Source organism: Ambystoma mexicanum, chromosome 4p, assembly GCF_040938575.1.
Source record: "Ambystoma mexicanum isolate Mex_15411 chromosome 4p, UKY_AmexF1_1, whole genome shotgun sequence".
Taxonomy (NCBI): domain Eukaryota; kingdom Metazoa; phylum Chordata; class Amphibia; order Caudata; family Ambystomatidae; genus Ambystoma; species Ambystoma mexicanum.
The window spans coordinates 557783536-557810971 of record NC_090927.1 but is presented as its reverse complement, the minus strand read 5'-3'; the positions used below and the strand labels follow the sequence as shown (position 1 = coordinate 557810971).

Sequence of the window (27436 nt, the reverse complement as noted above, 5' to 3'; positions counted from 1 at the left end):
AAACACTTTTGTAAATCAAGACCTATGGAGTTTGTTTTAGTAAGCAAATATGTTTTTTCTATAATCATAATACATCAGAAATGCTTGGTCGATACACCCCACTCTAGTACAAAACCCAGCCTGGCAGTGTGATATCAGATTCAACCACACCATCAGTTTATTTGGCAAGACCTTAACAAAAACGTTTGCTAATCTATCGATCAATGATATTGCTCGATAGGTAGTAGGAGATCCGCGGTCACCATTTTTGAAAATCTGAAAGATTTTGCACTAGTACAGGATTCTGGGTAGACCCTGTATTGGTTAAGATTAAAATGGTTGTTAGGAACAGTATCCAGATACAAAGTTCCCCTTTACATAGGTCTAGTGGTAACCTATCTGGTTATGACACCTTAAGTACTAACCTGACCTCCTCATTGACAAGCATCAGAACTCATCATCGAGGCCAGGGATCACTTTTTATAAGGGATCTCTGCGGTTGGCAGAACCATATAAGTCCTGACAATGTTAGAACCACCTGCCCTCATTGCTATTATGTTGGACTAGGATGTGTTTGCCTGATATACCTCGGCTGATTTTAAACCCGAAATGTGTTGATTCCATTTTGCTGCTGCTATTTTTAGGCCCTGTCATGCCTGGTCTTACAATTCCCTTTTCTTAATGTACTTTGTTTCCAAAACAAAAGAAATTATATGTGACAAATGTAATGTAAAATGAACTTTGATGAATTTATAAAGTGCATGGTACTTCACTGTGCACATGATGAACAGGCATGTAAGCCCCTGGTTCCTTTGAAATCTCCAAAACATAAGAACACAGTAGCAGAGGCTACACACTTAGGGCCTTATTTGCAAAGCCTTTTTCAATGGGGTTTTCACATTCAAAAGTGTTTCTGTAAGTCAGGCTCTTACTATTTTCAGCTACATTGTGCATGCATGATTTTTATACCTTTAAGTCATCGGTAACATACCAAAATGACATGACTGCTCACTTGTGAATTGCCAGTGCCGTTTTGTGGGGCACGAGTTCGTGCATAGCACTTCCTGTGTGTGTGGGCCTGATTCATGGAATGTTTAGCGCGGTGCTCCACTATGTTATATCGCCGTCCTCCTCCACACATTGACCTTACATCTAAATGACCATACTTCAGCTTTTGGGGAGTCTACCAGAATGTGTGGTGCTTGGCACAGCTTTGCCGTTTTTTTTACCATACACGCAGAGACACACACTAGCCTTTTCCGACTAAGACACACAGAGCCTGCTTCATGGACTTTTTAGCGTGTTGCAAAGTGACTTTGCCCTGGTGCAAAGTCACTTTCGACTGGCAACAAACACCCTGATTCACAGAGTGGTGCAAAGTTATTTGTTTGCAGTGCCAAAGTCACTTTGCACTGCACACATACACTTTGCACCGCTCTGTGAATCAGGGTGTTTGTTGTCGTTGCAAAATCACTTTGCACCGCGCTAGAAATTCCATGAAGCACTCCCTCTGTGTCTTAATCGGAGAAGGCTAGTGTGTGCCTTTGCGTCTATGGTAAAAACGGCAAGGCTGTGCCAAGCACCGCACATTCTGCTAGGCAGGGCCAAAGCTGAAATATGATCATTTAGATGTAAGGTCAATGTGTGGAGGAGGAAGGCGACATAACATAGTGGAGTCGAGGGCATTGGCAGAGAAATGCATTTCGAAACTGCGATGCGGTATTCCTCGTAGTGCGATATAAAAATGTTTCCCGGGCAGACAAGGCAATTGCATTTCAGACCACTGACACTGAAATGCAGGCCTCTCACCAACCACAGGTCTCTGATCTCTCAGCAAATCTTATTACAGCGCGGTGGCGATGGCTGCAGCCGATACCGGCGCTAAAACAATAACCCGGCTACTTCATTACATAGTGGGATATTACACAGGTGTTTGGGGGGCATCAGCAGTGTACTGAGAAAAGACAGCTCGAACGGATTTAAACGTGATCCTGCACTGCCCCCTTTGTGCTGCTCATAACAAATGACACCCGTGAAAATAGCTTTTACAATTGTTTCCTGGAATTTGGCCTCAATTAAAACATGCTGGTTTCCAAAATGGTATCACTCGGAGTCCTCACTCCCCCAAGTTCAATATATAGGCTCCGTGTTGATGCACGACAATGGCGCACTGCTAATGTGGGGTTCAACTGCACCCTGGAACTGCACAACTGTCTCAGTCAAAACATGAAGCCCGAGCCCTTTAATGTTATCTGAACTAGACAGATACGTCATCAACCACTTCCTATATGAAAGCTTAAAAGTCAAAAGCCTATCAACACGGCCAAGGAATAGTATACAGAAACCTTATGAAAATGCCTTTTCAAAAGGTTGAAGGAAGTCATTTGGTAAATGTCAAGCTTAACTGCTGTCAACTGGTAATTCACTTTAATTTATGCAGTCTAATGACCACTGTATAATGTGTTGATGGGGAATGCCATTTTGTGATTAATAGCTGCGAAAAGCATGGAATTATCAGCTTCTTAATGTCATTAGCTGAAGTCATGTTAAGGAAAGCAAAACCATAGAATGATAGAATGGACATTTCAGAGCGTAATGTCACGAACAGACGTAGACTAATAAATACATTTCCCAATAACGTGTCAACGTTTACACACGAATTCATTGAAGCGCTTGTATATTAAGGTCAACAACAACAACAATCATTAATTTTCATAACACTTTTGCAACGCAGAGCTTTTTCGGAAAAATGATTACAACGTCCCGAGGTTTCCGTTTCTTTTGGTTTTCTGCATAAGAAGTATGATTATTTCAGCCCTAAACATGCATGTTAGATTTTCACATGGAGTTTGAAGAATCCATTTGATTTCAGGAAGCAGGTATGCAGTTAAGTTAACTGTGGCGTACAACTTGCTAGTAGCATACACCAGGAGCCCTTCTACTAAGGGAAGAAACGACATCACCACCTCTCTACCTTCAGCAACCTTCACAAGTGAATGTCATCAAATAACCTATGCATATCCCAATTAATCAGCTTAAGTGAAATGCTGACAAAACTGGTCCTCAGCAACAAATTAAATTCCGACCACTGACCTACTACTATCTCGCTAAAACTTTTCCTATGGTACGCCCCTCCTCCCAATAACCCACACACCTTAGCATCCAATTGGAGGCTGACATCTCACTCATTACTCATATTGATTCACTGGCCAGGTCCTTCAATTTCCTTCCACAACCCCTCATAAACATTCCTCTTCCGAGACCAGAAAATACATTAGTAAAAAAGGGGGTTGGACCGCAACACACAGCCACCCCGGTACACCACGGTAAACCACTCCCAGCCACTTCTCTGTGCCCCGCTCCGTGCGTTCTTAGGGGTTTTCATTAGCACACTGCAGCAGTCGTAGGGTGAGCTCCTTCTCCAACGGTAGAAATAGATCAAAAATGGTAACCACAGTGAACCACTTCACAGCCACTTCTCTGCAGTATCTATATCGCGAAGGCCGGATCATCCACAGGCTGTTACACAGCTGAGGGTAAATGCCCTGCTCTTGCACAGTGTACTGAACTATTATTGAGCACATAAACTGCACTCTGGAATAGCCTTTTTTTAATGTAGGTGCTCTATTCCTAGATGTCTGCAAGCTGGTCTAAACTATGACTCCCACAATGCCTCAACATTGACTATGCCGATTAGGGCCGATGGCAGTTGTAGTCAGAAACATCTAGGGAGTTAAAGGATGCAGATCCCTGTTATATGCACTATGTTAGACTCAAACTGGGTTGTCTGGGATCCGGAGAAATGTATTTTTTTTCCCTCATGTGTATGTCAACAATCTCCTTACCCCCGGCTCAAGCAAATCTCATTTAAGAATGCCCACTGCTTCAGTTTTCACATCCATCAATTGGAACTGTCTTATGCCACACTTGAAACTAACCACTAGCAATGTCCACCCACAAAAAACACATTTAGCTATTCTGTGATAACCTCAACTGTTTTCAGCCCTGTCCCTGCAAACGTTTACCTTTCTTGTTCCTGGACCTTTGTATTATGCTGGTTGTTAGAGGAATACCTGCATGTAACATCATTTCTGTAAGCAATGTTACCTTAATTTATTTAATGTGATGCAGTTTTTTTATAAACAAACAAAAACTTTACACATTCAATATAACAATCCTATCACTCAAAAAAATGTTAAGAAGATACAAATATCCTCGAAATGATATAGAAAAATCAATTAATCAATTCATAAATTCATCAAATCAAGATAGGAGGAATCCATCTCCTCAAATCAATAGCAACCAAAGTTGTAGTTGTGAGAAAGTGATACGTTATTAGGGGCTAAGTTGATCCAGTCAATCCAGTCGACAGGGCGTTGCTTCTCAGGGGCCTCTCTGAGGCCAGTGACTCCATATTCAGCTATGTATCTTACTTGCACTGTCAGCAGTTTTAGCCATCCCAGGTTGCGCAGAGGAGTGCTCAACTTGCCCTTTGAAGGAACAAAGTTTTTCAGCTTCCCTCCAAACTCTAAAACGGGCTAAATGCAGTCCAGAGTTCAGTGTGTTCAGTCATTGATACCAGAATTCATTGCTTCTTAGATGTTCAGAACGATGAACAAACTTTCCAAGATTTTTACCATAACTGATGCTCATCTTCGGGCACTGGGTAAGTATATGTCTTGCCGTTTCCATCACAGATCCTACAGAATTTCTCTGTTTTGGTCGCAGTTTGCCCCTGTTCGGTAATCTCCAATGTTGGCAGATGATTTACACGCATCAGCACTATAAAGCACCTAAGAGCAGGTCATGGGCATAGGGCCAGATATATTTGAGCCCTTTTATAGGTGTAAAGTACAAATGTTACAAACGTATAGGTTTTTCAAAGTTGCTAGGTGTGCGTAGTTGTTCTGCCGATCCGATAACTGTAGGCGTTTATGCAGGTGGAAAAACATAAATTCACTATCTTGTACCCGCTCGGGAGACCAGCAGATCTGTTCAAACAATGCTTTCATATCTTTCATGAGTGGACTGACTATTTATCCCCATATCTTCCTTTACGGACATTAGTAGGGGATTAGTGGGATTATTTTGTACTTTGATGTACAGCTCTGCTTGTTTTCAGAGTACCATTGCCTTCAAAGAGAAGATTCCAGTTCTAGTCTTAAAATGGTCATTGGGATGTATTGTTCAAGTCCCAAAAGATGCCTCTGAATTTTTCCCTCCAATACCCTTAGCCAGTTGAGATTCATATTGACCAATGACTCTAATCCATAGATTACCATTGGCACAAACCACTGAATGTAAAGCTGACATGCTCCCCAGATGGAGAAGCCACTTTGATCTTGTGTGAATTTGTGAATCATAGTTGTTAGTTGCGCTGCCCTGGTTTTATGAACCTCTGTGCAATGGAGATAGCTGTCTTTGCTGTCAAACTCCACACCCAGATATTTGTAGGAGTCTGTGTATTTTATCTCAACCATTCCAATATGCATACTCGGACATGCAACCTTACTGGCTGTATAGAGAATCACTCGGTCTTATTGTGGTTGATGGCCAGTTCGTTAACTTCTGCATATTGCCATAGCCTCTGTGCTGATCTAAGTATTCCACTGAATGTATGATCGAGCAACACCAGGTCATCAGCATAGGCCAGAATCACACAATGTGATGAGCCGATCTTGGGGGGGCAGTTATGTACTTTCCGCAAGTGCTCAGGGATATCAGACACGAAGAAATTAAAGCAGTGGGGCCGCTGTGCACCTCTGTTTTACCACTCTTGTCTGTAAAATTGATTTTGTTGTGTGACCCTGATTGTCCAATGTCAGCTGGACTGAGGTATTGTTGTGTAAAAGTTTCAGGTACTAGATCAAACTCTCCGGGCATAGCAGATTTTTAAGTTTTTGCCATAATTTCCCTCTATTAACAGAGTCAAAAGCCGCCCTAAAATCAATATATAGGGCTTATAGGGGTGGGCATTTTGGTGACTTTGCTTTATTCCTTAGTGTATGCATTATCATCAGGTTATAAGATGTAGAATAGCGAGGCTGGAAACCACTCTGGAAATGATCTAGGATTCCTTTTTTTTATCTGCCCAAATTTGTAATTCCCTTAATAGAAATGAGGCAAAGATCTTTCTTGTGCTATGAAGCATAGAGACTAAACAGTATTTACCGGGGTCTGACCTATTACCCTTTTTAAAGACTGGTATAAGTATAGCTTTTGCCAAGTCTCAGGGATTCCCCCTTCCACCAACACCCTTTCGAACAGGATTTTCATGAGATTTGCCCAAAACAGAGGATTCGTTTTGAGGACTGCATTAGACAGGCCATTAGGACCCGGAGCTCATGTTGACTTTAATTTACCAATTTTCCCCAGAAGGTCTTCAGTGGAGATTTTAAATGGGGGGGTGATGAGATTAGGAGCGTTTGTCACAGGCAGTGGATAGTATCTATGGCATTACGCTTCTCAAGGAAAGTTATCAATACCTGAGCAGCTATAGGGTTGATCATAAGGGCCTTCTCATTTCCCTTTGCCTTCCACAGGAGTGACCAAATATTACATGAGTTTCTAGTACAGAGGATCTTAACCGTGTGTTGCCAACATTCAAGTTTTTTCCCTTTTTTCCATCTTTTAACCCAGATACAGTATTTATTCTTTAGTTTTCTGATGTTATTCTGTGTTGTAAGTAAATAATATCTATTGCCCCTAACCATGCGTATTTCTCTTCTTAATATTCACTTGGCATGTCGTATCTCTTTATCGAAAGGTGCTTTTATGGCTATTTGCTTGGACACTTAGAGAATTCTACAGGTGGCATATTTGCCTGAGAACTTATATATCCATTTTTCAATTTCCTCAGATGTCATGGATCCAAACTTAAATGTATTGTTCAGATTCCATTAACCCGTTGCCTTAACTGCCTTCTCGATATTCTTTCCAGACCAGACAATATGATTGGCAGTATGATTTACACTTAACACTCCTGTACTTATTTCCTCACAAGGGGAAGAAGTTATATCTAAATTCATAATGAGTGGATCATGATCACTCCACGGACTTTCACATACATTCATATCAGTCAGAGTAGAAGCCACCTGAGGACTGGTATAGATATAATCCAGAGTGCTCCGACAATGATCCTTACCACATGTGTAATTGCCCGGCCTATCACTCTTGATACGGCCATTAATGATTTCAAGCTCCCAACCCTCCAAGAAGCTACGCCAACAATCACCCTCTATGTCTTCTACCTTATGTTTCATAAGACTATATTGATGTATATGAATGTTGTTGGCAGTGCGTCCACCCCCTTTAATATGCAATTAAGATCTCCCACCAGGATGATGTAGGAACTGCTAGTACCAAACTTCCATTGACCCAATATGTCAAGTAATGCCTCCTGAATCTGTTCCCTATGGGTAGCACCAGGATGGTGGTTGTATACATTAACCAACAAGACTTTTATCAGTTTTTCATTCACCCTTAAGTTCACTTCAACAGTGTTTATATGATCGTCACATAAGGTCACTAGCTTCCTGCTTGGCACTGAGTTACAAAAACCAGTCAATAGGCCCCCAAATGGATGCCCCCTAATCCCCTTCTTAGCAAGGGTATGATAAAGGGTGTATCCATCCATGGAGATTGGTGCTAGCAGCCAAGTCTCTTGTAGCAAAAAAAAATGATTTCTTATCACTTAGGGGCAAAAATCCCTCAATAGTCAATAATTGATTGAAACCCAGAGTGTTCCAGCTCAACAAGGAGCAAGCTCAGGACTTCTGTAAAACCATTGGTAAACAATCTGCCAACCACTTCAGAGTATTTTGAATGTCACTCATCTGGACTGTATCCCCTTTAGTAAGTTCTGGTTTGGATAGCCTTTTATTGCCCGATGTCTTAAATTGACTCAGGAATTCCTGATCTTCTTCATCCCTAGCAACGTCCACCCCATCCCCACTTGCGTTAGACTGCTTTTGTGGATGCAAATCCATTGGGGCGTAGCCAATACACTACAGTGTAAGGCGTACACATTTGGGTTGCAAACCTTCAGCGGTTCCACAAAAGGAAAGTTTTCTGAGCGAATCACTCGTAGATGGGGTATTAAATGCAGTTTAGTTAGAGCCTGGCTTCTGGGGAACCATTTGTCCCTGTTTTTCAGATTCAAGTTTTTGATTACACAGATTTTGTCTTCTGAGCAGTTATTAGCTTCCTTCCTTTCCTTCTGGAAAGTATCATCCAGGACCCTCCTTATATGCTTCCTCTGGGGAGTGCAATATTTGTTGGTTTTGCTATTAGTGCAGACCGAAGAGTCTGATTCTTGATCATTACTGCTCAAATAAGCGCTCTCATTAGATATTTCAGAAGGATCCAACTGGTCAGAGTCCCTGCAGTGTTTGTCAGGTTCTTCTTGGCCTTGCGGGCTCTTTTCCATTCTCTTTTAGATTTTTTAACCGGGACTTGCGTGGCTGACAGTGGGGATGCTATAACTACTGGCACTTTTTTGTTTGCAGCAGGTCTGGCCATCCGTTGCTGCTTGATGAGTCTTCAGTAGGGCCTAACTTAGTTTCATTATTGGTTAAGAAGGCATCCGCCCCCTGTTCCAGAGCCAGGGGAATCATTTCCGAAGACGCAAGTTCCTGTACCGTAATCGGATCTGGGAGGCCCAATTGCAAAACTGTGTTAACATGTATCCTCCCACACAGTTTCAACAATATCTTTAATGCAAATTGCATATCTGCCATAGATGCTTGCAGCTCAGCAATTGCATTTAAATTTGGATGAGAAGACACGGTAGGGCTAGTTTCATCTAGAGGTCCTGTTCCCTCCAGATCAATGTACAAGTTAGGTGAGGCCGAGATTCGTCCTTTGTCATGGGTTGGTGATATATTACCAATTGTATTTAGAGGGTGTTCTTCTGTATTAGAAGGCACCTGACTATTAGCCTCTGATTGTTCCTGCCCATCTGTCAAGCCAGATGGTGTAGGGTTCTCTACATAAAGAACAAGAGCTTTAACTCTAATAGTGCTTTCCTTCGCAGGGATGATTTCCTTTCCTGTGGCTGCCATTGATTTTTGGAGAGAAAGGCAAATATTCAATAAAGAATTACTGTCAATGTCTTCATAGTTAGAAGCCTCTACGCCCTCAGACCCATTCAGATTGGGTACTATAAGTTCTCCCTCTTGTATGGGGTCCTTGTGGGTTACTTTTGGAATTGTTTTTTGAAAGAGGGCTGGAATCGTCTCTTTTTCCACCAGAACACCAGCAGAGGGCGCCGATGATTTCTTGGTGGGCGGCATTTTACTTTCTTTATTTGTGTTACCTTTCCTTAGGTTATAACAAGATTTAACGGCTTTGAATTTCGCCATCTCGCCTGAGGTGCGGGTTCCCCCCTATGTGTGATGCTTAGCCACTAGTCTCAGGGGGGGAGAACAGTTAATGAACTGTACTTTATGTCCAGCAGTGAGCGATTAAAGAGTTTCGTAGGGGAATTGGGATCAAAGAGGATAACTTCGACAGTCTCCAGTTCGCTCTGACAGTTGCATTAAACCTGCCACTTACTGGAAGTCTTTAGGAGACAGAGGGGCCTCTGTCTGCTGTCACGATTCGGTTGGCAGTATCTTAGACTCTCGCCCACGAGTGACCACGAAGGAGCACACGCACTTTTGTGCTTCGCTTCTCCGCCTGAAGTGTGAATACACTGGAAATCCCTGTCTGCTCGTTCAGTGAGGATTTCAATGGCGGGGGTAGAGAGTACAGGCAAGCAAGCTCCCAACCCCAGCAAACAGCAGTCCTCCTTATCGCCCTTCACTTGCATGGGCTTAACACAGCAAGGGCGGCTGGGGCACAGTTTTATAATGCCGCCTCAAAAGTGGGCGGAACTTGTAGTTCGCGAAATTCACGGCGTCCAAATTGAAGAATCAGGCAGCAAAACAGCAGTACTCCTTATCGCCATTTACTTCCACAGGCTTAACCTGTTACCTTAACCACGTTACCTTAGCAGAAGCATCAACCACACTGTGTAACCCAACTGTCAACTCAGGTCTGTGAAACCCACTACAATTGAGAAGTCAATTTGGATGTGGAACTTCATACTATGCGTTCTCTTCGTTCTATATATGTTACACATGTTTATTGTTCCCAAAGTTCTGTTAAGTTTTATTCCAGGCACCATCGTAAGTTAGTGTTATAAAACTCAAAAATAAAAAAAAATAAAAAAACACTTTATATCAAGACCTTTTGGGTATCAAACTAGTAACAGTGCATGCAGGTTTATTATACAAGTATATGATTATATGGGTAACAGAGAACATACATTCAGTGATACTGGTGAAACACATGAATAAAAAGGTACTTTTATTACTATTGTGAAAATACATTGTATTTACTAATGTGAACAGACAGAATTGCAAGAAGAACAATCATTAGCAGGATAACATGCATCAGTTTTTTTATAGACATTTAGTAGCCATTCTCCAGACATTAAACTTTTGCAGTTTTGCCAATGTGTCGAATCCAGGGAGACAGTCATCTCTCCCCCAGGAGAACCACCCTCTTTGGGAGTAGGCAGGTGAGCCTGCTGTGCTCAACACCCCCGAGCAGACAGGGGAAGTGGGATGCCTTTGGAGGTGATTTCACCTTAGGGCATAGAGACTCTGATAGGACTACATGTCACCATGCCTTTGCCCTTATCATTAGCACTTTTATAAGGTATTTAGGGGATAGGGTTCACAATGATCACAGTAATCATTTTGTAATGGCTGACTTGACTTCTCACCTTATTTGTGCCCAATCTCCTTCAATGAGTACGGAGAGATGAGTGAACTAGCCCACTAAAGGAGCCTCCCTGGGACAACGTATCTCGAGAGGTCCTCAACAGGTGCCATGGATTTTAACCATGCCAACAGTCCCAAAAGGGGTGCAGCTTGAGAGAGGAGGAATGTAAGTGTCAGCAGCACCGCCCAGATGCTCACCTCGAGAGAGGTAAAAACGAGAAAGCAGAGTCTCGGAAAGGCCGACGAGGATCCCAGCTGAGACGTCACATAAGCGGTTCCATGACGAGAAAACAATTGAAGAGAATCCACGCCAGCCACCACCCTAACCCAGGAGCACTGCCCAATGAAGTCAGGTAAACGGTTGCTCAACTGGAAGAGAGAGGTGGATAAAAGAGAAAGAAAGAAAGAAAGAAAACAAACAGAGTGTGGGAAAGGAAGAATATCCCGGATGAGGAGAGTAAGAATGAGTAACTCCGCAGAGAGAGAAGAAAAGGATAATGCCCCACAGTGGGGACAAAGGAAGAAATGCCCAGATTGAGAGGTGAGAGAGAGCAACATCACAGAGTGGGGGTGAGAGTGAGACAACCCCAGAGGGGGGAGTGAGAAAGATGATAATGGCAGAGTGGGTAGTGAGAAGGAAGAAAACCACAGAGTGGGGATTCAGAGAAGACCCCAGAGTGGGAAGTGAGAAGGAGGAACACCTCAGAGTCGTTGGAGAGGAAGAGCATAACTTTTTTTTTTTTTTTATTGATTTAGCTGTTAAAAACAACTTTTCAATACAAAAACACACAATTATTTTTTTGATATAATCATTAAAATAGCATCAGATTTAGAAAAAAATAATGTTAGAATGTACAGACTCAAGCAGCACAGATGTTATTGCCCTTCATCTAGCGAATATACAGACATTTAGCTAATAATAGAAATAAAACAAATACACTTCACAAATAAGTAATTCACTAACATTATAAAAAATAAGATTAAAAAAAAGAGGGGTTTCTTCTTTTTTTTAGTTTTCGGCTGCTTGAGGATTGGATTTCTTCTCATTTAACTTTAGTCAAATTTAAAGATAATAAAAAGTTGGTTAATGCAATCTGCAAAAAGTAAGTATTAGAACACAGTAAAAAGGTCCATCACATTTCTTGATCAACAGTTTCTATGATGGGTAATACTTTTAAAAAGTGCATTAACCTTGAGCATTCAATTTGGTACAATAACAGACTAGATGTTCCAATGATTCTATGGTATTATCTTGCATTCAGAATCGACATGCTTGTAGTGCTCGTGATCGCAGATTTTGCCTTGCCTGAACCTGATAAGTGGGCCATAAATCGAATCGTGCTCTCAGAAAGCCTGCTCTTAATTTCGCAGATGGAAATTTTAAAAGATAAGATTCAGGGCATTTCATTGGTTTAGGCCAAAAGCGAAACTTACATGGTTGACAATACTTTTGGCATTTATCGATGGTATTGGACCAATCTAGGTTATAGAATGTTTTTTTGGAACCCACAAGATTAGCTATTAACTTGTAAATTGAAATATTTACAGATGCTAAGGCTTCCAAACAAAGATTGATCCATAATTTTACAAAGTTCTTGTCAGTCGTTAACATGTAGTCACCTATTACAGATAGCATATTCATTTTTTGATTTGCCATAAGACATTTACGAAATAACATACAACATCGCCAAATATAGACTGCATGTATGGAAATAAGGCCTACTTCGTATCGCAACCAGGCGCTTGGAACACAATGGGGTAGGTTGAGCACCGCCCTCCAAAACTTTCCCTCGAGTCTCTCAAGATGCAAGTGATTAAAATTCAATAGGGTTTCAGCCCCATACAGGATGGAAGGGATTGCTTTCATGGACCAGTAAGTTATTACCAGTTGGATTGTAAATTTCCCAAATTTGTGCAATATTATTTTAGATTGCGAAATTGCTGTAGTCAATTTTGCCTCCATGCGGTCAATTTGGCTGTGCGGTTTGACCGAGCCACTAAATTCACAGCCCAAATAAGTATATGATTGCACAACTTCTAGTGGAGTATAATTGAATGTCCATTTAGGTTTAAATTTATGCAGCCGATTTGCCTTATAAACTACAATCTGGGTTTTTTTAGTGTTGATTATCAATTGGTTCTCGATTAAATACACATTAAATGCATCAATGAGGTTCTGTAAGCCCTTCGGCGTTTTTGAAATAAGGACTATATCATCTGCATAGTTTAAGTTAGTAACTTTTTGTCCTTTAACGACTGGAGCATCAGAGGTGATCTGTAAAAAAATTGAGGTTAGGTCGTGGATGAAATAATTAAAAATTGCTGCGGCCAATACACACCCTTGCTTTAGGCCCCGGTCTGTCTTAATTGGGGCGGACAACAAGCCATCTAAAGTGAGCCTTACACGAATCGATGTGGCTACATGGAATGCGTGGATGATATCATGAAGAACTGGGGGGCATTTGTCTCTTGTTAGTTTCATCATAAGCAGGGCACGTGAGACAGAGTCAAAGGCAGCATGTAGATCAATAAACGCAAAATAAATGGATTGTTTGTGAGACTGACTGTGGGCTTTTATTGCATTTAAAGTTAACAGGTTTATACAGGTACAGATGGCTGCAACAAATCCCGTTTGCTGCCGATCTCGTTTGGCAGTGAGGTCCGTCCAAAGATTGAATTCAATTAGAACTAATTTAGCAAAAAGTTTTCCTGGGACATCCAGGAGGGCAATTGGGCAGTAATTACAAGGATCAGCACGATCACCCCTCTTATAAATCGGGACTATGACCGAGCATAGCCACGAAGCTGGCAAGATACGACGTTTCATGATTTCTGCAAAAATGGCATGGAGGTTTTTTGCCCATAGCCTCGGGTTTTCTTTCAGGATGGCGTTGTGCAGGCCGTCAGGACCAGCAGCTCGGGAAGGGCTCAACTTTGCGATCAGCTCTTCGAGTAGGGCGGGGGAGCAGGGAATTTTCCACTGAGTTTTGGATTGAATCTTATATGCATTATGGCTGAGGAGCGGGTCACGATATAAGTCTGAAAAATGTGAAATCCAAGCAGCTTCGGTTACCGCACCAGTTTGAACATGAGCCTGTGATAAATTAGAATTCGAATTGAGGAGGCGCCATATTTCAGCCGAATTCTTGGACCAAATTGAGCACAGCATGGCTTCACTATCTTGTTGAAACATCCATGCTCAACGTCCGCGAATCCAGTTCGAGTATTTACATTTAATAGTTCTTAGTGCACTGTGAGTATTGGTATTTTTTAACTTGAGGATGAGTCTCTTTTCTTTGCGATATTCGGCCCTGCGTGCTTTGATTACAGGGTCATAAAGGTGTTTATGTTTTTTTATATTTGGGGTTGGTACAATTGTATTCCGGAATGGTTCTAGAAGATCAGTATACTCAATCAATTTATATGAGTTATCTAATGCAACCAATGCATTTGAGAACTGCGTAAGGGTTCTCTTGGACCATTTTAGACGGTTTTTTGCATTATTAACGGTTAGATGTTGGGTCGACCATTGTTTGATAGAAGGGGTACCTGACCAACTAAGTTGTAATGATAGAAGATGGTGATCACTTGTAGATTGTGCAATTATCTCAAATGATATAACACTACTATACATAGATTGGTCAATGTACATGTAATCAATAATACTTTGACTCTTGCCACGCTGCCATGTGGGTTTCGGGGGGATATCACATTCCACTGAGCCATTTATTACTCGCATATTATGCTCATACATAAGATGGGACCAGGTGGATAAGGCCCTTGTCTTGTTTTGGTTGACGGAGGATATGCAGTCCATATTTAAGTCGCCCATAATCAGGGTATCAGTGATACCAGGTGTAACTGAAATTTCATCTAACAGGTCTGTTAACCCCGCAAAAAAGGCTATGTCGGATAGTCCTGCCAGATTGCGATAGATGTTAATGAGGGCTATTATATGGTCACTGTGGGTGATCTTTACTAGCTGCAAAAAGATACTGACATTTAACCACGCCTCAATTTTGAACCCAAGTTTCTTATTAGCTGCAACCATTAAACCCGATGAAGGGCGACCACGTAGTCCCATCTTTGCTGGTAACAAAATAACATCAAAGTTGTCCCAAGTAGGAGGGACCAAATACCAAGTCTCCTGAAGTGCAATTATAGCATAGTCAGTCAAAAATTGTACAGAAGTATGCAAATGAGTATAGCCTCGAGTATTCCAAGAGGCTATTTTGATAACATAGGACTGAGATGCAGTTGATGGTTAATTATTAGGGGCTTGGAGGTCATCACAAGAACTGTAGTATATTTGGGATAGATGGTGGGGATGGGCCTCTGCTCGTTCCTCTAAGCGGTCCGGATCTTGCGCCAATAAGAATCCCATGTTAAAAAGGGTCCTCTTGGCTAACCATATCGTATTCAGGACAATGCCTGAAGGAATCCAAAGCCTCACAATTGCTGTTGAATCATCATTCAAATATTCCACTTGGGCTATATCATGGGATGTCAAGTCTTCTAATTCTAGGACATCACTGAAAATATTAAGTACACTTTGTCTGTTTAGATTATAGGTTGGATGAGAACCTTCACGGCATGTCAGAATCAAAGTATGACAGGTAGAAGCCATAGGAATGGAATGCCGGGAGAGGGTATTTTTGGGAGGCTTCAAGCCATTACTGTGGCGTGAGTGTGTATGTCGTTCCGAAGTGTATTTTGAGGTCACTGGTATCAGGCACGAAGGGTGTTTGAAGGCATGCGCTTCGCCGTGGATTGCAGGGTTTGGTAATTTTGCCTGTTGGGCCACCGGGGAGGTCCAGGATACTGATTTTGATGAAATATCAGTAGATAACTTCGTTAGTTGTTGGGGTTGACCATGATTACGCTCGTCCATATAGGCATCCAGCGCTTTGCGCATTTCCTTCAAAATCAGTGATCTTTGACATTCAGATTCAGTGGGTTTGGGCACAGGTAATACAGTGTCCGTTTGGGGGATTGGCAGCTCAGTTATCGCTAGAGCATGGTGTTTGGCATTAGAGTCAGAACTAACAGCGTTGACCAGAGCGTCCAGTGGTTCATAAGCTTCAATGGTAGCAGGGGGGGCTTGGTCATTGGAATGTAATGGCCGGCTAATTGGGGCAGCGGAAATGATTTTTGGAACAGCTAAAGCATCAGCACTTGGAATGGAAATGTTTTAAAAAAAAGCATTTAGAGATGCTTTAGTCACGCGTGGAACAGGCATGTTTTTGGTTTTCCTTTTTTTTGTGATTGTTGTTTAGCAGTTGATCTGATGATCTTCTTAGTTTTTAGTTCAGGTCCAGGGACGGTGCCATGATTAATAATTGGTACAGACACAAGGGGAGGCATAATATCCATCACAGGGACCATCACAAGATCGTGCTCTGTTGATTCTTGTACACTGACCCATGAATTATTTAGTGGGTTCCTGTGAACAAGAGACTGTTTTAGAGGGCTTGTTGTAATTATGTAAGGTACAGCAGGCAATACAGAATGAATTGTAATGCTCGGTGGAGGTGACCTCGGTGCAATCGTCTTATTAGATAAGTCGATGCACGATATACCTGGTCCTTCAGGGAGAAAAGCTTGAGGGGCCAGGTTGAATTTTTGTGTCCATAATAATAGATCATCTAGCTTTGCTTCTTGTTTCGTTATTTTAGCATCCAATACTTCAAAGAGTTTGAACATAGATAATAAGGTTGTGTTAATTGCTGTCAGGGTGGTTTGTAGCAGTTGTGGGTGTGTTTTTCCACTGAATCGCACTTTGATTGTGTTACAGGGCGCCACGGGGTTGGGTGTACATAAGAAATTGCGGATATAGAGTGGTCTGAGGATGGGGGGTCAGAGTATGGGCTATGAAGTGAGTTGTGAGAGATGCGAAACGGTATTGGTGACTCGCACTGACTTGCATAAAGAGAAACCTCTTGATTATCTGGGGAATCGGAAGTATAATCAGTTGACATAGAGGAGTCAGCAGAACTTACAACCAATTGCGGGAATTGTTGGCATGGTGAGTTTAACATGGTGTTATCAGATAGTTCACCAGGTGCCGTTAATCCTGCGATGGCCTTAATAAATGGTCGTTGTATTGATAGGCCAGTGCTGGTGCTTGGTTTATGTGACTGAAGGGCCTGTGAATTCAACTGAGCATGTGATTTCGGTGTAGATAAGGAGGTCGGATTAAATAATGGTGTGCTAGGGCCTTTCGTGGATCGAGTACATGGAGTCAGCACGATGGACTTGTAAGAGAGCAGATTTTTGTGTGCAGTATTCGAGTTGCCATTAGGGCTATTGCTAGTGGTTATCATAGGAGGCATGCCAAACTTTAATGAATAAACCTGTCTACGCTTAGACATAACTCGCAGACGAACGGTCTTATGTTAGTTCAACAGTCAAAGGGTGAGAACTTGGACCACTAGACAACACTAGACAACAGTGAAAGGGAAAAAAGGAAAAAAGGAAATGGTCTCTTTTGGGCACTTACTTTTCTACAGGGTTAATAGAAAAGGCCACCTCCACCGTAAAAGCGGCAAAGCGGGTAAGCGGTACTCAAACCGGTACTTGCCCGTGTGCGCGCACGCTGTGCGCGTGCGCAAACAATTTGTAGCGGTGAGTGCCTCCTCGCACAGCCAATCGCGGTGATAGGGGGCGGGGTTGGCGGCACCAGCCGGAAATATGCGGAACTGGCGGTGCAAACGCCAAAACAAACAGAGATTACCTCTTGGTAGTAAAGCAGTCCAACTTCAAAGATCCTCAAGGAGTAGCAGCAGGTGCAGCAAAACAAGAACAACGGGTAGTGCGGGTAAGTGGTACTCAAACCGGTACTCGCCCGTGTGCATAACTAAGAGTGGGGAGAGAAAGAAAACACTGAATATATACTCACTAAACAAGAAAATATACTCTCTAAAACCAAAACATTTATTAAATTGATGTCCAGGGTACAAGGACAGTGAACAGATTTAAAATGACATAATCTTCATTCATCTCCCATGTTAACATATCCTTTTAATTCTCAAAATATGTGAATACAAACAGTGGCTTGAATTTCCTAAAATAAGTATTATGCATTTGAGAATAATAACCTAGTTCATTGATTCCCCTATTAGATTACAATTACATAATCATTACAAGAATGGGTTTACAGTACTGAAACACTGTCCCTATATCAAGTGCAGAATAATACATGATGCAATGTCATCAATAAATGAGTTTCTTAAAGTCTGTAATGTGATCAAAGCTTGTTTAAAATGAAGGAAAGTCATCAAAACCATCATCCTGTATATTTCTTGACAATGTCCACTAAGCCAACCAATACACAAATAAACAAAATTAAATCTTATGTGTACAATAAGAAGTTACACAAATCTACAGACTAATCTATAAATAACGTTGTCATATCAATAAAAATAAATCTAAAAAAGACTCCCATCCATACAATCCATTTAAATATATAATAAACATTCATACAATGCAGCATCTCTTTTCTTATTCCATTTTGAGGGAGAACCAATTAGTCCATAGATTGGTAACTCCACAAAAGATAGTGGACATCTAGATATAATGCTCCTGACCAATTGCTTCTTGGTTTGCCTGCTTGCCATGGGCTCTAACCTCAGTACTCCCTAAGTGAGGCTTGAGACAGGTACTTCTTGTATTTAGAGGATGGATAAAGGAGATCCCTGTGTTAAAAAACAAACAGTATGGGCAAGTATCTAGTAGAGAATTTTTTCCAATTGTGTCTCACATTTGCTAAAGGTAAAATACCCAGATGGAACTTCTTGTACAATTATTTCTCCTGTCTGGCCTCTATCGTGTGTGGGGGGCAACCTGCTCTTTACTGCCCTATCCCCACATCTATACTCCTTATTAAACCCCAGGATGGTACTTGCTCTTGGTAGTCCTCTAAAGTGAGGACAATAGCGTGTCACTCAAAGCACTCAGAAAATTAGGTGATAGCACCCCTGGGTCTACTTATCAAAATGTACCCTGAGAGAGCTGGATGCTTCATGAGATTTTATTAAAGCCGGCTCCCAGATAATCCTAGGTTTTGACTGCAATGGTGGTTTCACCAGCCAACTGAGGAATAGTTTTGACACATGTGCAAATGTGTGCTGATGAGATCCCATAGTCAGGTTGTGTTGGTGTTTATTATTAACCATTTTGTCATGCACACCTCATTTAAGCTGCCTCTAAAGCACAGTTGCAGACTTTAAGATCAACACCCAATCTTTGACCAACAGTGTGATCAACAGATTGTCACTATTCCGACTTTGGGCATCTGCACTCAATGATATATGTTCATAAGCAAGTTCACTAATAAATAAAGAATATTTAAAGAAAAAAGAAACCAGACCCCTTTTTCTACTTCAAAAGGTCGTGTTTTCTAAACACCCAGTAACCTTTTAACAGCCACCCAAATATTCAACTGAGACCATTAATATCATCCAGCACAGGTTCTGGAACATTGGGAGAGATCATATACCCATTAAAATATTGATTGTCAGGTTGATTCTCTTTTTTTCTAGACCCAGCCTTACCAACATAATAGACTGGAGAGCCCAGCACAGAGAGATCAGCCCAACAGTGCAGAATTTGGGTGATTTGTCTGAAAATAGACCATTTTTTCTCCCCATTTGAGCACCCTCTTCACATTTACCCCTCCCAAATATTTATAAGCGGTCAAATTAAGCATCCCATATTCTGTCTTTTGGGATTCAATCTTTTTACCCTCATTATTTTTGGGTAATACCCCAGTTGCACAAGCTACACACATCCCAGTGCGAACATCATGAAACTGGCAGTAAGAGAGGTGACAGAGTGAAGAACACAGAGTTTACATGACCATGGGATATGCCACACACCTCTCCCCAGCATCACCACTGGTTACAAGGGGACCTCAGCAGACCCCCAGCCAAGTGGCTATTAGAAAAGACTGCAACTATCTTGGGGGACACCATGATAAGGCACTCTCACGTGATGTCAGACATTGAGCCACACCGACTGCCATTTCCTCACGGCAGTCCCATGCAGAACTTTGCCCAATAGAACAACTTCCAGGTGGGGAAAACAGTGCCATATTGTCCAGGGGTAGACAACCAATTAGGTGACAGGGAGGAGGATAAGAGAGCCTCCAGGAACCAGGATGTTGTGGGTTGTGTTATTTGATTATATTTGATGGTACAGACATAAGCTGATGTTGCTGCTATAAAACACCCCCTAGACACAGCAGATTTAGGTGTTCTACACATGTTATCACTTAAGGTGGTTATTTCACCTGCCTAATCATTGTTAGGAATTCGCACATGTGTTTGTCATGCAAGGTCGTCACTGGAATTCCGCTGCACCCATTTACCAGTACAAGTAGCCACAAGAAGATGGCAAAGTCAGTTACAGCCACAAAATATAATCACATACCTCCAACATGTGCAATGTCTTTTGACACTATCAATAAACTGTGCATGTTAGTAAGTTATACAAGGTAGTGACTGAGATCCTCTCCATCCTAGCAGTCACACCCATATGACTATTCTAGTTCCATGTTCTAATTCACTCACAACTAAGTACTGTTTTAAATGTTCAATATCTCCCTCAGCTTAATCATATTTTCATATTCTCCATCTCCTGCAGCTGAATTATCATTCAATATTGTTCCTCTTTCAAAATCCATTTTCATGTGTCTGCTTATCCCTTGACTACTCTAGCAACCTCTTGCCCCCACCTAAAAGACTGATCACAAACGCACATAGAGCAGATGGAGTATAAACTGGGAGACTGCACTTGCCTGAAACATCCTGCCCGAGCCACAACATAATGTTGGATTGTCCGAACCAGAGGACATATGGACGATTTGGTGTTTGGCTCTATCAGACATCTACCCAAGCTTTTTAAATAACACTCAGATGGGGGGATAGGAAGGAATGCAATTTCTGTATTTCTATAGTCACAGAAACATATGTTTGTTAGGGAGAGTTCTCCAGAATGGCTAATTGTGAGCCTTTCTTCCCACTCTTACATGTGTTTTGCTGTGTGTTTAACATTTTTGTGTTCATAGACTGTGGAGCTTCACCTACTCCATAGGCATAATCTTTTTACTGTGCATCACACAGCACCTTTAGTGCAGTGACACAGGGTTTTCTTTTTCAGACTTCCCACTTTAAACTCTATTTTCTGGGACTGAAAACTGTCTCCCAGAACATGTAAAGTTGCCATTGACTTTATTAGTCATTTTAAATGCACAGACCCAGTACAAACTATCTTACATAGAGTACTGGAAAGGGTTAATAGTTATCCCTTTTTGTCTGTTTCTCATGGAACATTATTTTGTTCACCTTTCTTTAAGATGTGGCTGGTGGCAGTGGTATCTACCATATTTTTCCTATCACAGTCTATGAAAATAGCCTTGGTACTGTTTTAGTCTGAGTTAGTAGCCTCGAACTTTAATCCGCTGGACCCCATTAACTTTTATTTGGTTCCGGCTGGGTGTATTCGCCATTTCTTTTTGTAAAGGTCTTTCTCGTGTTTTACTCTGTTTGTTAACCAGGTTTGGTTCCTTTGTTCGCCGTCCTTTGGCGGGCTTCTGCACAGAAGCCCTCCTTAAGCGCATGAGAATCTGGGTAGACAGGATGTGAGGGAGGGGTTTTAGGACTCCTGCACAGAGTTCCCTTGGAAACCCAAGTCACACTCGTGTTTAATTGGCTATTTGACTGTAATGCCAGTACAGCCACCCTGCTGTTTGATTGACAGCCAGGCTGTTTGACTGGGGGAAAACTGCATAAAAAGCAAGTCTCTGGGACTTGGAAGACAGAGTCGCCACTGGATCGCGAGAACCAAAGAGAAGCTGAAAGAAGAGGACCACTACCCCGACTGAACCTCCCGGTGAAGACCTGCTGCGGGTCCGAATCTCCAAACTTTGACGACAGAGAAGATCTGCAAGGAATCTTCTTCCTTTGAGCTGGTGGGACAATCAGTTCACCAAACACCAAGCAAGGCCCCCGTCCCCTGGTCGAATTTGCTGTGTACAGCTGCAGTGAACCAGATAGCCAGGAGGGCCGGACCCTGGTTGGGTTTTAAGGAGTGCACCTTTTATTTGTTGCTTTGCTCTGATGCTGGTTTCTTCCCTGGGCAGTGTAGGACCCTCCAGTCTTCCTCCTTTGTGTCAGTCTGACAGTCGCTTCAGGAACCGTGAGCCTGCAGGATCTGCCAGGAACTTCTGCCTCAGCTACAGCATTCTTCTTCTCCTAAGGTGCTGTTCAAACCCGGTTGTACGTTCCGTCCAACCACGGTGAAAGTGTTTTAAATATTTCTCCAATCCGAGGGCTTGTCCTTCTCTACTCTTTTAAATAACTTTTCCTTCGACCAAATTCATTTCGACTCTTGGCAAAGACTTAACCGCAAACAACTTTGAACTGTGTGATCCTCTGCAAAGATTCTGAACCATTGACATTGGGCCAGGCCTATTGATTTGAATCCTCATTGTAGCATGCCTTTTCTAGATTGCCCTGCATACTTACTTGTTGGTGCTGCTTAATTTTGTATAACCTTGTCTTTCTCTCCATTTTTAATTGCTGGAGTGCCATTTTGCTTACACTTCATTTTGAGTTTAACTTGTCCAGAATTGATTGGGAGTTGTGTAGTAGATTAAGAGTGTGATTTTTCTGCTGCTTTATTTAGTGAATTGTTTTACAAATTAATGTGTAAATAAATGTATATTCTTTTACTCAGAAACCTTGAGTCAGTGTTTGTTTGAATCATAGTAATTACTGTCCTTTGTATAACTTCTGATACTGCTCAATTTACTCTTGAGATAAGTCTGGCTGCTCAGCCATCGCTACCACTTTATTGTGTAGTACAGGCTTGTACCAAAGGTGAATTTGTACTTACACTTGTAGTCTTAATTGTGTGTGGTGTTCCCAATGGTTCCGCCTAACAATGTGAAATAGGACCTAGTTGCAGGATGATCCACTAAATCTCTGGGAAGACAGCATCTCCATGATGATGGAACTCAATTGGCGTCTATCTTACAGCACTGACCAGCTTGAGCGGGGGTCTACAACCTTTGTCTAGGCAGAAGAATTGGACTACAACACCCATCAGCCCTCGGCAGCTTGGACAGACCTGAGGGATCATGGGTGTTGTAATGCAACACACCTTAAAAGCTGTGGGCTAGAATATCTGGCTACGTCCTGGAAAGAACACATTACTCTGAACCCTCAGTGGCGATTACTTGCAAAATGGTTAACCCTTAACTTACCTAAACATCAAGAAACTCCTGGCTAATTATTTTCCTAAATACTTTCTTAGTTGGTATTTTGTGGAAACTCCAGGAAGGGGCTGAAGATTACAGACTTTAGTTATTAATCATTGCATTTATCATCATTCGAGTTGTCTTTTGCTATCTTATCTTCACAAATAACTTACAATTTGAATTGACTATTATTGAGATACATCAGGTTAATCTGTTTTTTTCTCAACAACACTTTTCAGATATAGAAGTGATGATGAAGCTGCAATCTCAACATTGTTATTTATTTTCATCTTCTTTTGCAGTTTTTTTTGTTTAACTGACTGGTTCTCCGGTTGTAGCAAGTACTGATGATGAATATAAGCAGTCAATGAAAGTTGTGTTTAACGCACACAAAGGATGTTGTCTGTAACGTTCTCCATTCATTTTATCTTCAATTTCAACAAGAGGCATGCGTTTTGATGACACTGTACACACGATCTATGCTGTGTGCAATTCTTCAATCACAACAACGAGACAACCATTCTTGACCTTAAAGTGTCCTTGGGCGCAGACAGGCCTTTGCAGTGTTCTCTTCGGTGCACTATCCTGCTGCGAGCAGAAGTTCTGACAAACATATTTAGTCTCAGAATTCATAGGACATATCAATATTCTTTTTATTGTATCCTGGAATATTTCTAGATTATTCATTTTCCAGCGATAGGGGGAGCTCTTTTTACACCTCCAAAGCAGGCCTGGCTGAAGATGTGTGGGGGGCCCATTTCAGCATGCTTCTTGGGGGCCCTCCCTTGCTTAGAGTGGAGAGCAGTCTGAGGCACCCATGGAGTGCAGAAATTATAATGGAGATACAGATAAGGTTAATATACATCAATTATCACTAGACTGTGAGCCAGCAGGGAGATGAAACTCTGAATGCCCACTAAATAGATATGAATCCTTCTTTGTAAGCAAGTGGCTGATGTGAAGGAACTAGTGTTGAAAGGCAACGAGGTGATAATACTTCTTTTTCCCCAATGGAATTGACGGCCCAACGGCTCCAAAAACACATCGTGTAAGTTGAGCGTTGCTGAGTAAATAAATCTGCCCTACCTACAGAATAGTTTCACAGTGGCTGTTCAATGCACGCATGTTGTCCATGCACAGTTCAACATCAAGGCCCACAATTTTCATGCCAAGGGAGTGGGAATTAAGTACTTTCCTTTTGTGTATACGAGAAAGCCAGATGTCTACACGCCACCCACACACATCCCTACCTACCAACCCACCCAGGCCCAAACATTATAGCATTAAAGTACATAAGGAAGAAATAAAGTGGCATGGTGATTTCATGTGCATTTTGGAAATATCTTCGTAATACAAGAGGCAGCCGAGAGTGATAGCTATTTTCTCATGAAAGCACACTTTAAAGTAAGTAATAAGGTCTTATATCTTCTATCACATGCAGAATAATTTCATATTCAAATGCATTCATGTTTCCTGATTATGCAAACTACAAATGTGAAATTCAAGCTTCAGAAATGTTTTAAAGGAATTTCTCCATTTTAAACAATTGGTCAGTGGTACGAGAGCTACTGTCAAACTTTTCTGTGTTAAATAATAAAGAAGACATCACTTCTTGTAGCTGTTTCTTCATGCAGTCCACTTGGGATGCCAACTTTCTTAACCCATTTAGCATTAACTGGGAAGATAGCTGAAAGTAATTAAACACAATATTTAAGAAAGACTCTCCGGTAATGAAGCAAAATTGTCTTTGAAAAAAATGTTTTTTTTCACTCATGGTGCTATCTGTAAACTATTATTGGAGTGTGGCACTGAGTTCTGTAGTCTATTTTTTCAAAGGTGATGACGATTTGCAGTGAATTTTGTAGCCGTGCGTACAACGGAAGTGAAGCTGAAGTGTTTTCGACTTCTGTGTGGCAGTCAGAAGATGGATTGTGTTTGGTTTTATGTTAAACATATCCTAGTAGCTTGTGGTGGTGTGAGGAATTCGACCATCCACACAGGGAGAGTGCACTCACCTGGGCTTTTTGATTTTTTTTAAAAGGAGTATGAATGATGGGAGATCAACATCTGAGGACTGTGTGGGGCCATTCCGCACACAGTCCCTTCCCGGACAAAATGCATAGTTTCATGTACTCCGGGATGACACAGCCGACAGGCGCCATCTTCCCCTGTCATATTCAGCTGTAATGTGACTGCCCCAGGTACATCAAAGCATCCTCAGAAGGGGTAAGGCGCACCTTCCTGCAGCCATGAGCAGCCTAATTTAAATATCAAAGGCTCCATGGATCTGCATTCCTTTTGGATACTCTGGCTGGTGGCAGTGCATACTAACAAGATAATTGAAGCAAGCCTAGAGGAGAGGCTTGGTTGCCGGAAGAGACAACAGGAAGGTGGGACTAACACCTCTTTGGTATGCAATGTGTCAACTTGAAGCTAGTTCCCACCGGTCTGTATGAAAGGCAATGAATGGCTTGTCTGGATCCAGCAGTTACAGCAGGTGTCCCTGCAAAGCAGACCCCTTTCAGATGGATGAAGGATGTGATTTGGGAGAGACATGAAGTCTGCTCCCAGCACATACTTCAAGGGAAGCCTGCACTTTAATCAACAGTCACAGAGGGTTCAGTTAACCAGAGGGGCTCTTTAATCTACAATAGAAAGGAAGGTGGGTTGGATTTAGGTATATGTTGTCACCCCTTTTCTTGCCTGCTGCAGAGCACCCAAGCCCTGACCTCATGCATGACAAAAGATTGTTGGTGGGGATCCAGGAATGGTTAATTAAGGTAGGCTTAGCTTGCACCAATCACTGGGGCCCATTTGGCTTTAAAAGTGGGGTGAAGCCCTCACGTAGCAGACCATCTGAAAACTTTGAAAGGAGTAAAAAAAAAGGATTTATTTGGACCTGGGCTGGAGGTACAGACTACCTTACATCTTCCACCAGTGAAGAAAGGCCAGGAGTTCCAAGATGGAAGCAAGATCCCTTCCCTAAACATCTCCAGGGGAACAGAGGGGGATACCAGACTCAGAGGACCTACCCAGCAGCTCCTGAACCAGTACCCAGCCAACACACTGCATGCCGTTCTAGGTTCTGCCAGCAAGCTTCCTACGTTGGATGTGCCGGAGAGTCTCTGGACAAAGGACAAGGCCATTGCCTGCAATCACTCTCCTGAGCATTGGGCCATCTTCCTTGAAAGAACACAAGCCCTGTGAAGATCCCAGGAGGAGTGCCACGCAAGCATCATCCAGCATCCATCTTTTAAGGCCATTTTTAAGACAGATGAGTCCTCGAACCTCATCTGCCTTCACCGCTGACTATTTTCATGCTGCAGTCACAAGAGCCATCTGAGCCACCTCGACCAGCATTCCAGATCGGCCAATCAGCCCAGAGACAACGATTCTAGGCCACAAGATGCTGTGCCGAAAAGCCTGCATAAATCTGTCAAGCCTTGCTTGCCGAACTGCCTGCTGCCTGGACCCACAGCTGTCTCCCACTACTAACTCTGTTTCAATGGCTGCATAGTGCCCTGGAACCACCTTGACGGTGTTGAGCACCAAGAACTTCTTCAGCACCAGGTACACTGTGGTTCTGTCACTGGTCCTTTCCAAAGGTCCCTATAGACAGTTCCGACCCTTTGCACCCCTGGTGCTTAAACCAAATAATCTTGAACAGTAAGACTGATTACTTTACCAACTACCCTCCTGTCAGTATCCAGAGTGCACCCCTTTGTTGCATGAAACTGTTTGTCCTCTGTGTTCCTTGACACTGTTGGTTGTATTTGTCATGTGCTAGGACTGTCTGTTGTAGTAATAATAAAGTAGATATTTGTATATAACCTTGAATGGAAGTCCCTTTTATCATTGGGTAATAATTGTATTTTCGCTATGTTGCAAGTAACCAATGATCCACAACCTTGCAGAGATAAGCCTGCCGTTCGGTCCACGTTACCAAAAATTGGATATGGCGGTCTCATAATTCACTTCTATTCCAATCTGTTTGGATCCCTTCTGGTGTACTAGAGGTGTGGAGTTGGTTAATGGTTTAGAAACCGATATGCATCCCTGGACCACTGGTGCTCCGGAAGTTGATTTGTCACAGATGGGAATTACTTCCTTCCTGTATTGTGAAGTAAAGGCATGCCACATAAGGGAGGGCACAATGTTCACAAAAATATTACTATGCCCTTGGATAAGGAAACAATCTCAGGATATTGTGGATGCAACCCATGGTCAACATGCAGGACGAATGGGGAAAATTGCAGACTTTTTCAAAAATGCTGATCCGCCAACACCAATAAGAACATACAGTCAAGCTGTTCAGCTGGTAGAGATCCCGAGCAGTGGGACTGGTGTGACTCTGACTAGTGTGAAAAAGATCAGCAACCTAGTATCTTGCTCTGATTGTCTATCAAGCCAAGAATCACCTGAAGAAAGG

At 42.2% G+C, this 27436-nt stretch overlaps 1 protein-coding gene across 2 annotated transcripts in view; it reads left to right on the top strand.

The window, feature by feature from the left end:
• CSMD1 (CUB and Sushi multiple domains 1) overlaps positions 1 to 27436 on the top strand; it is a 5442057-nt gene that overhangs the window by 1379728 nt on the left and 4034893 nt on the right. The window lies entirely within an intron of this gene.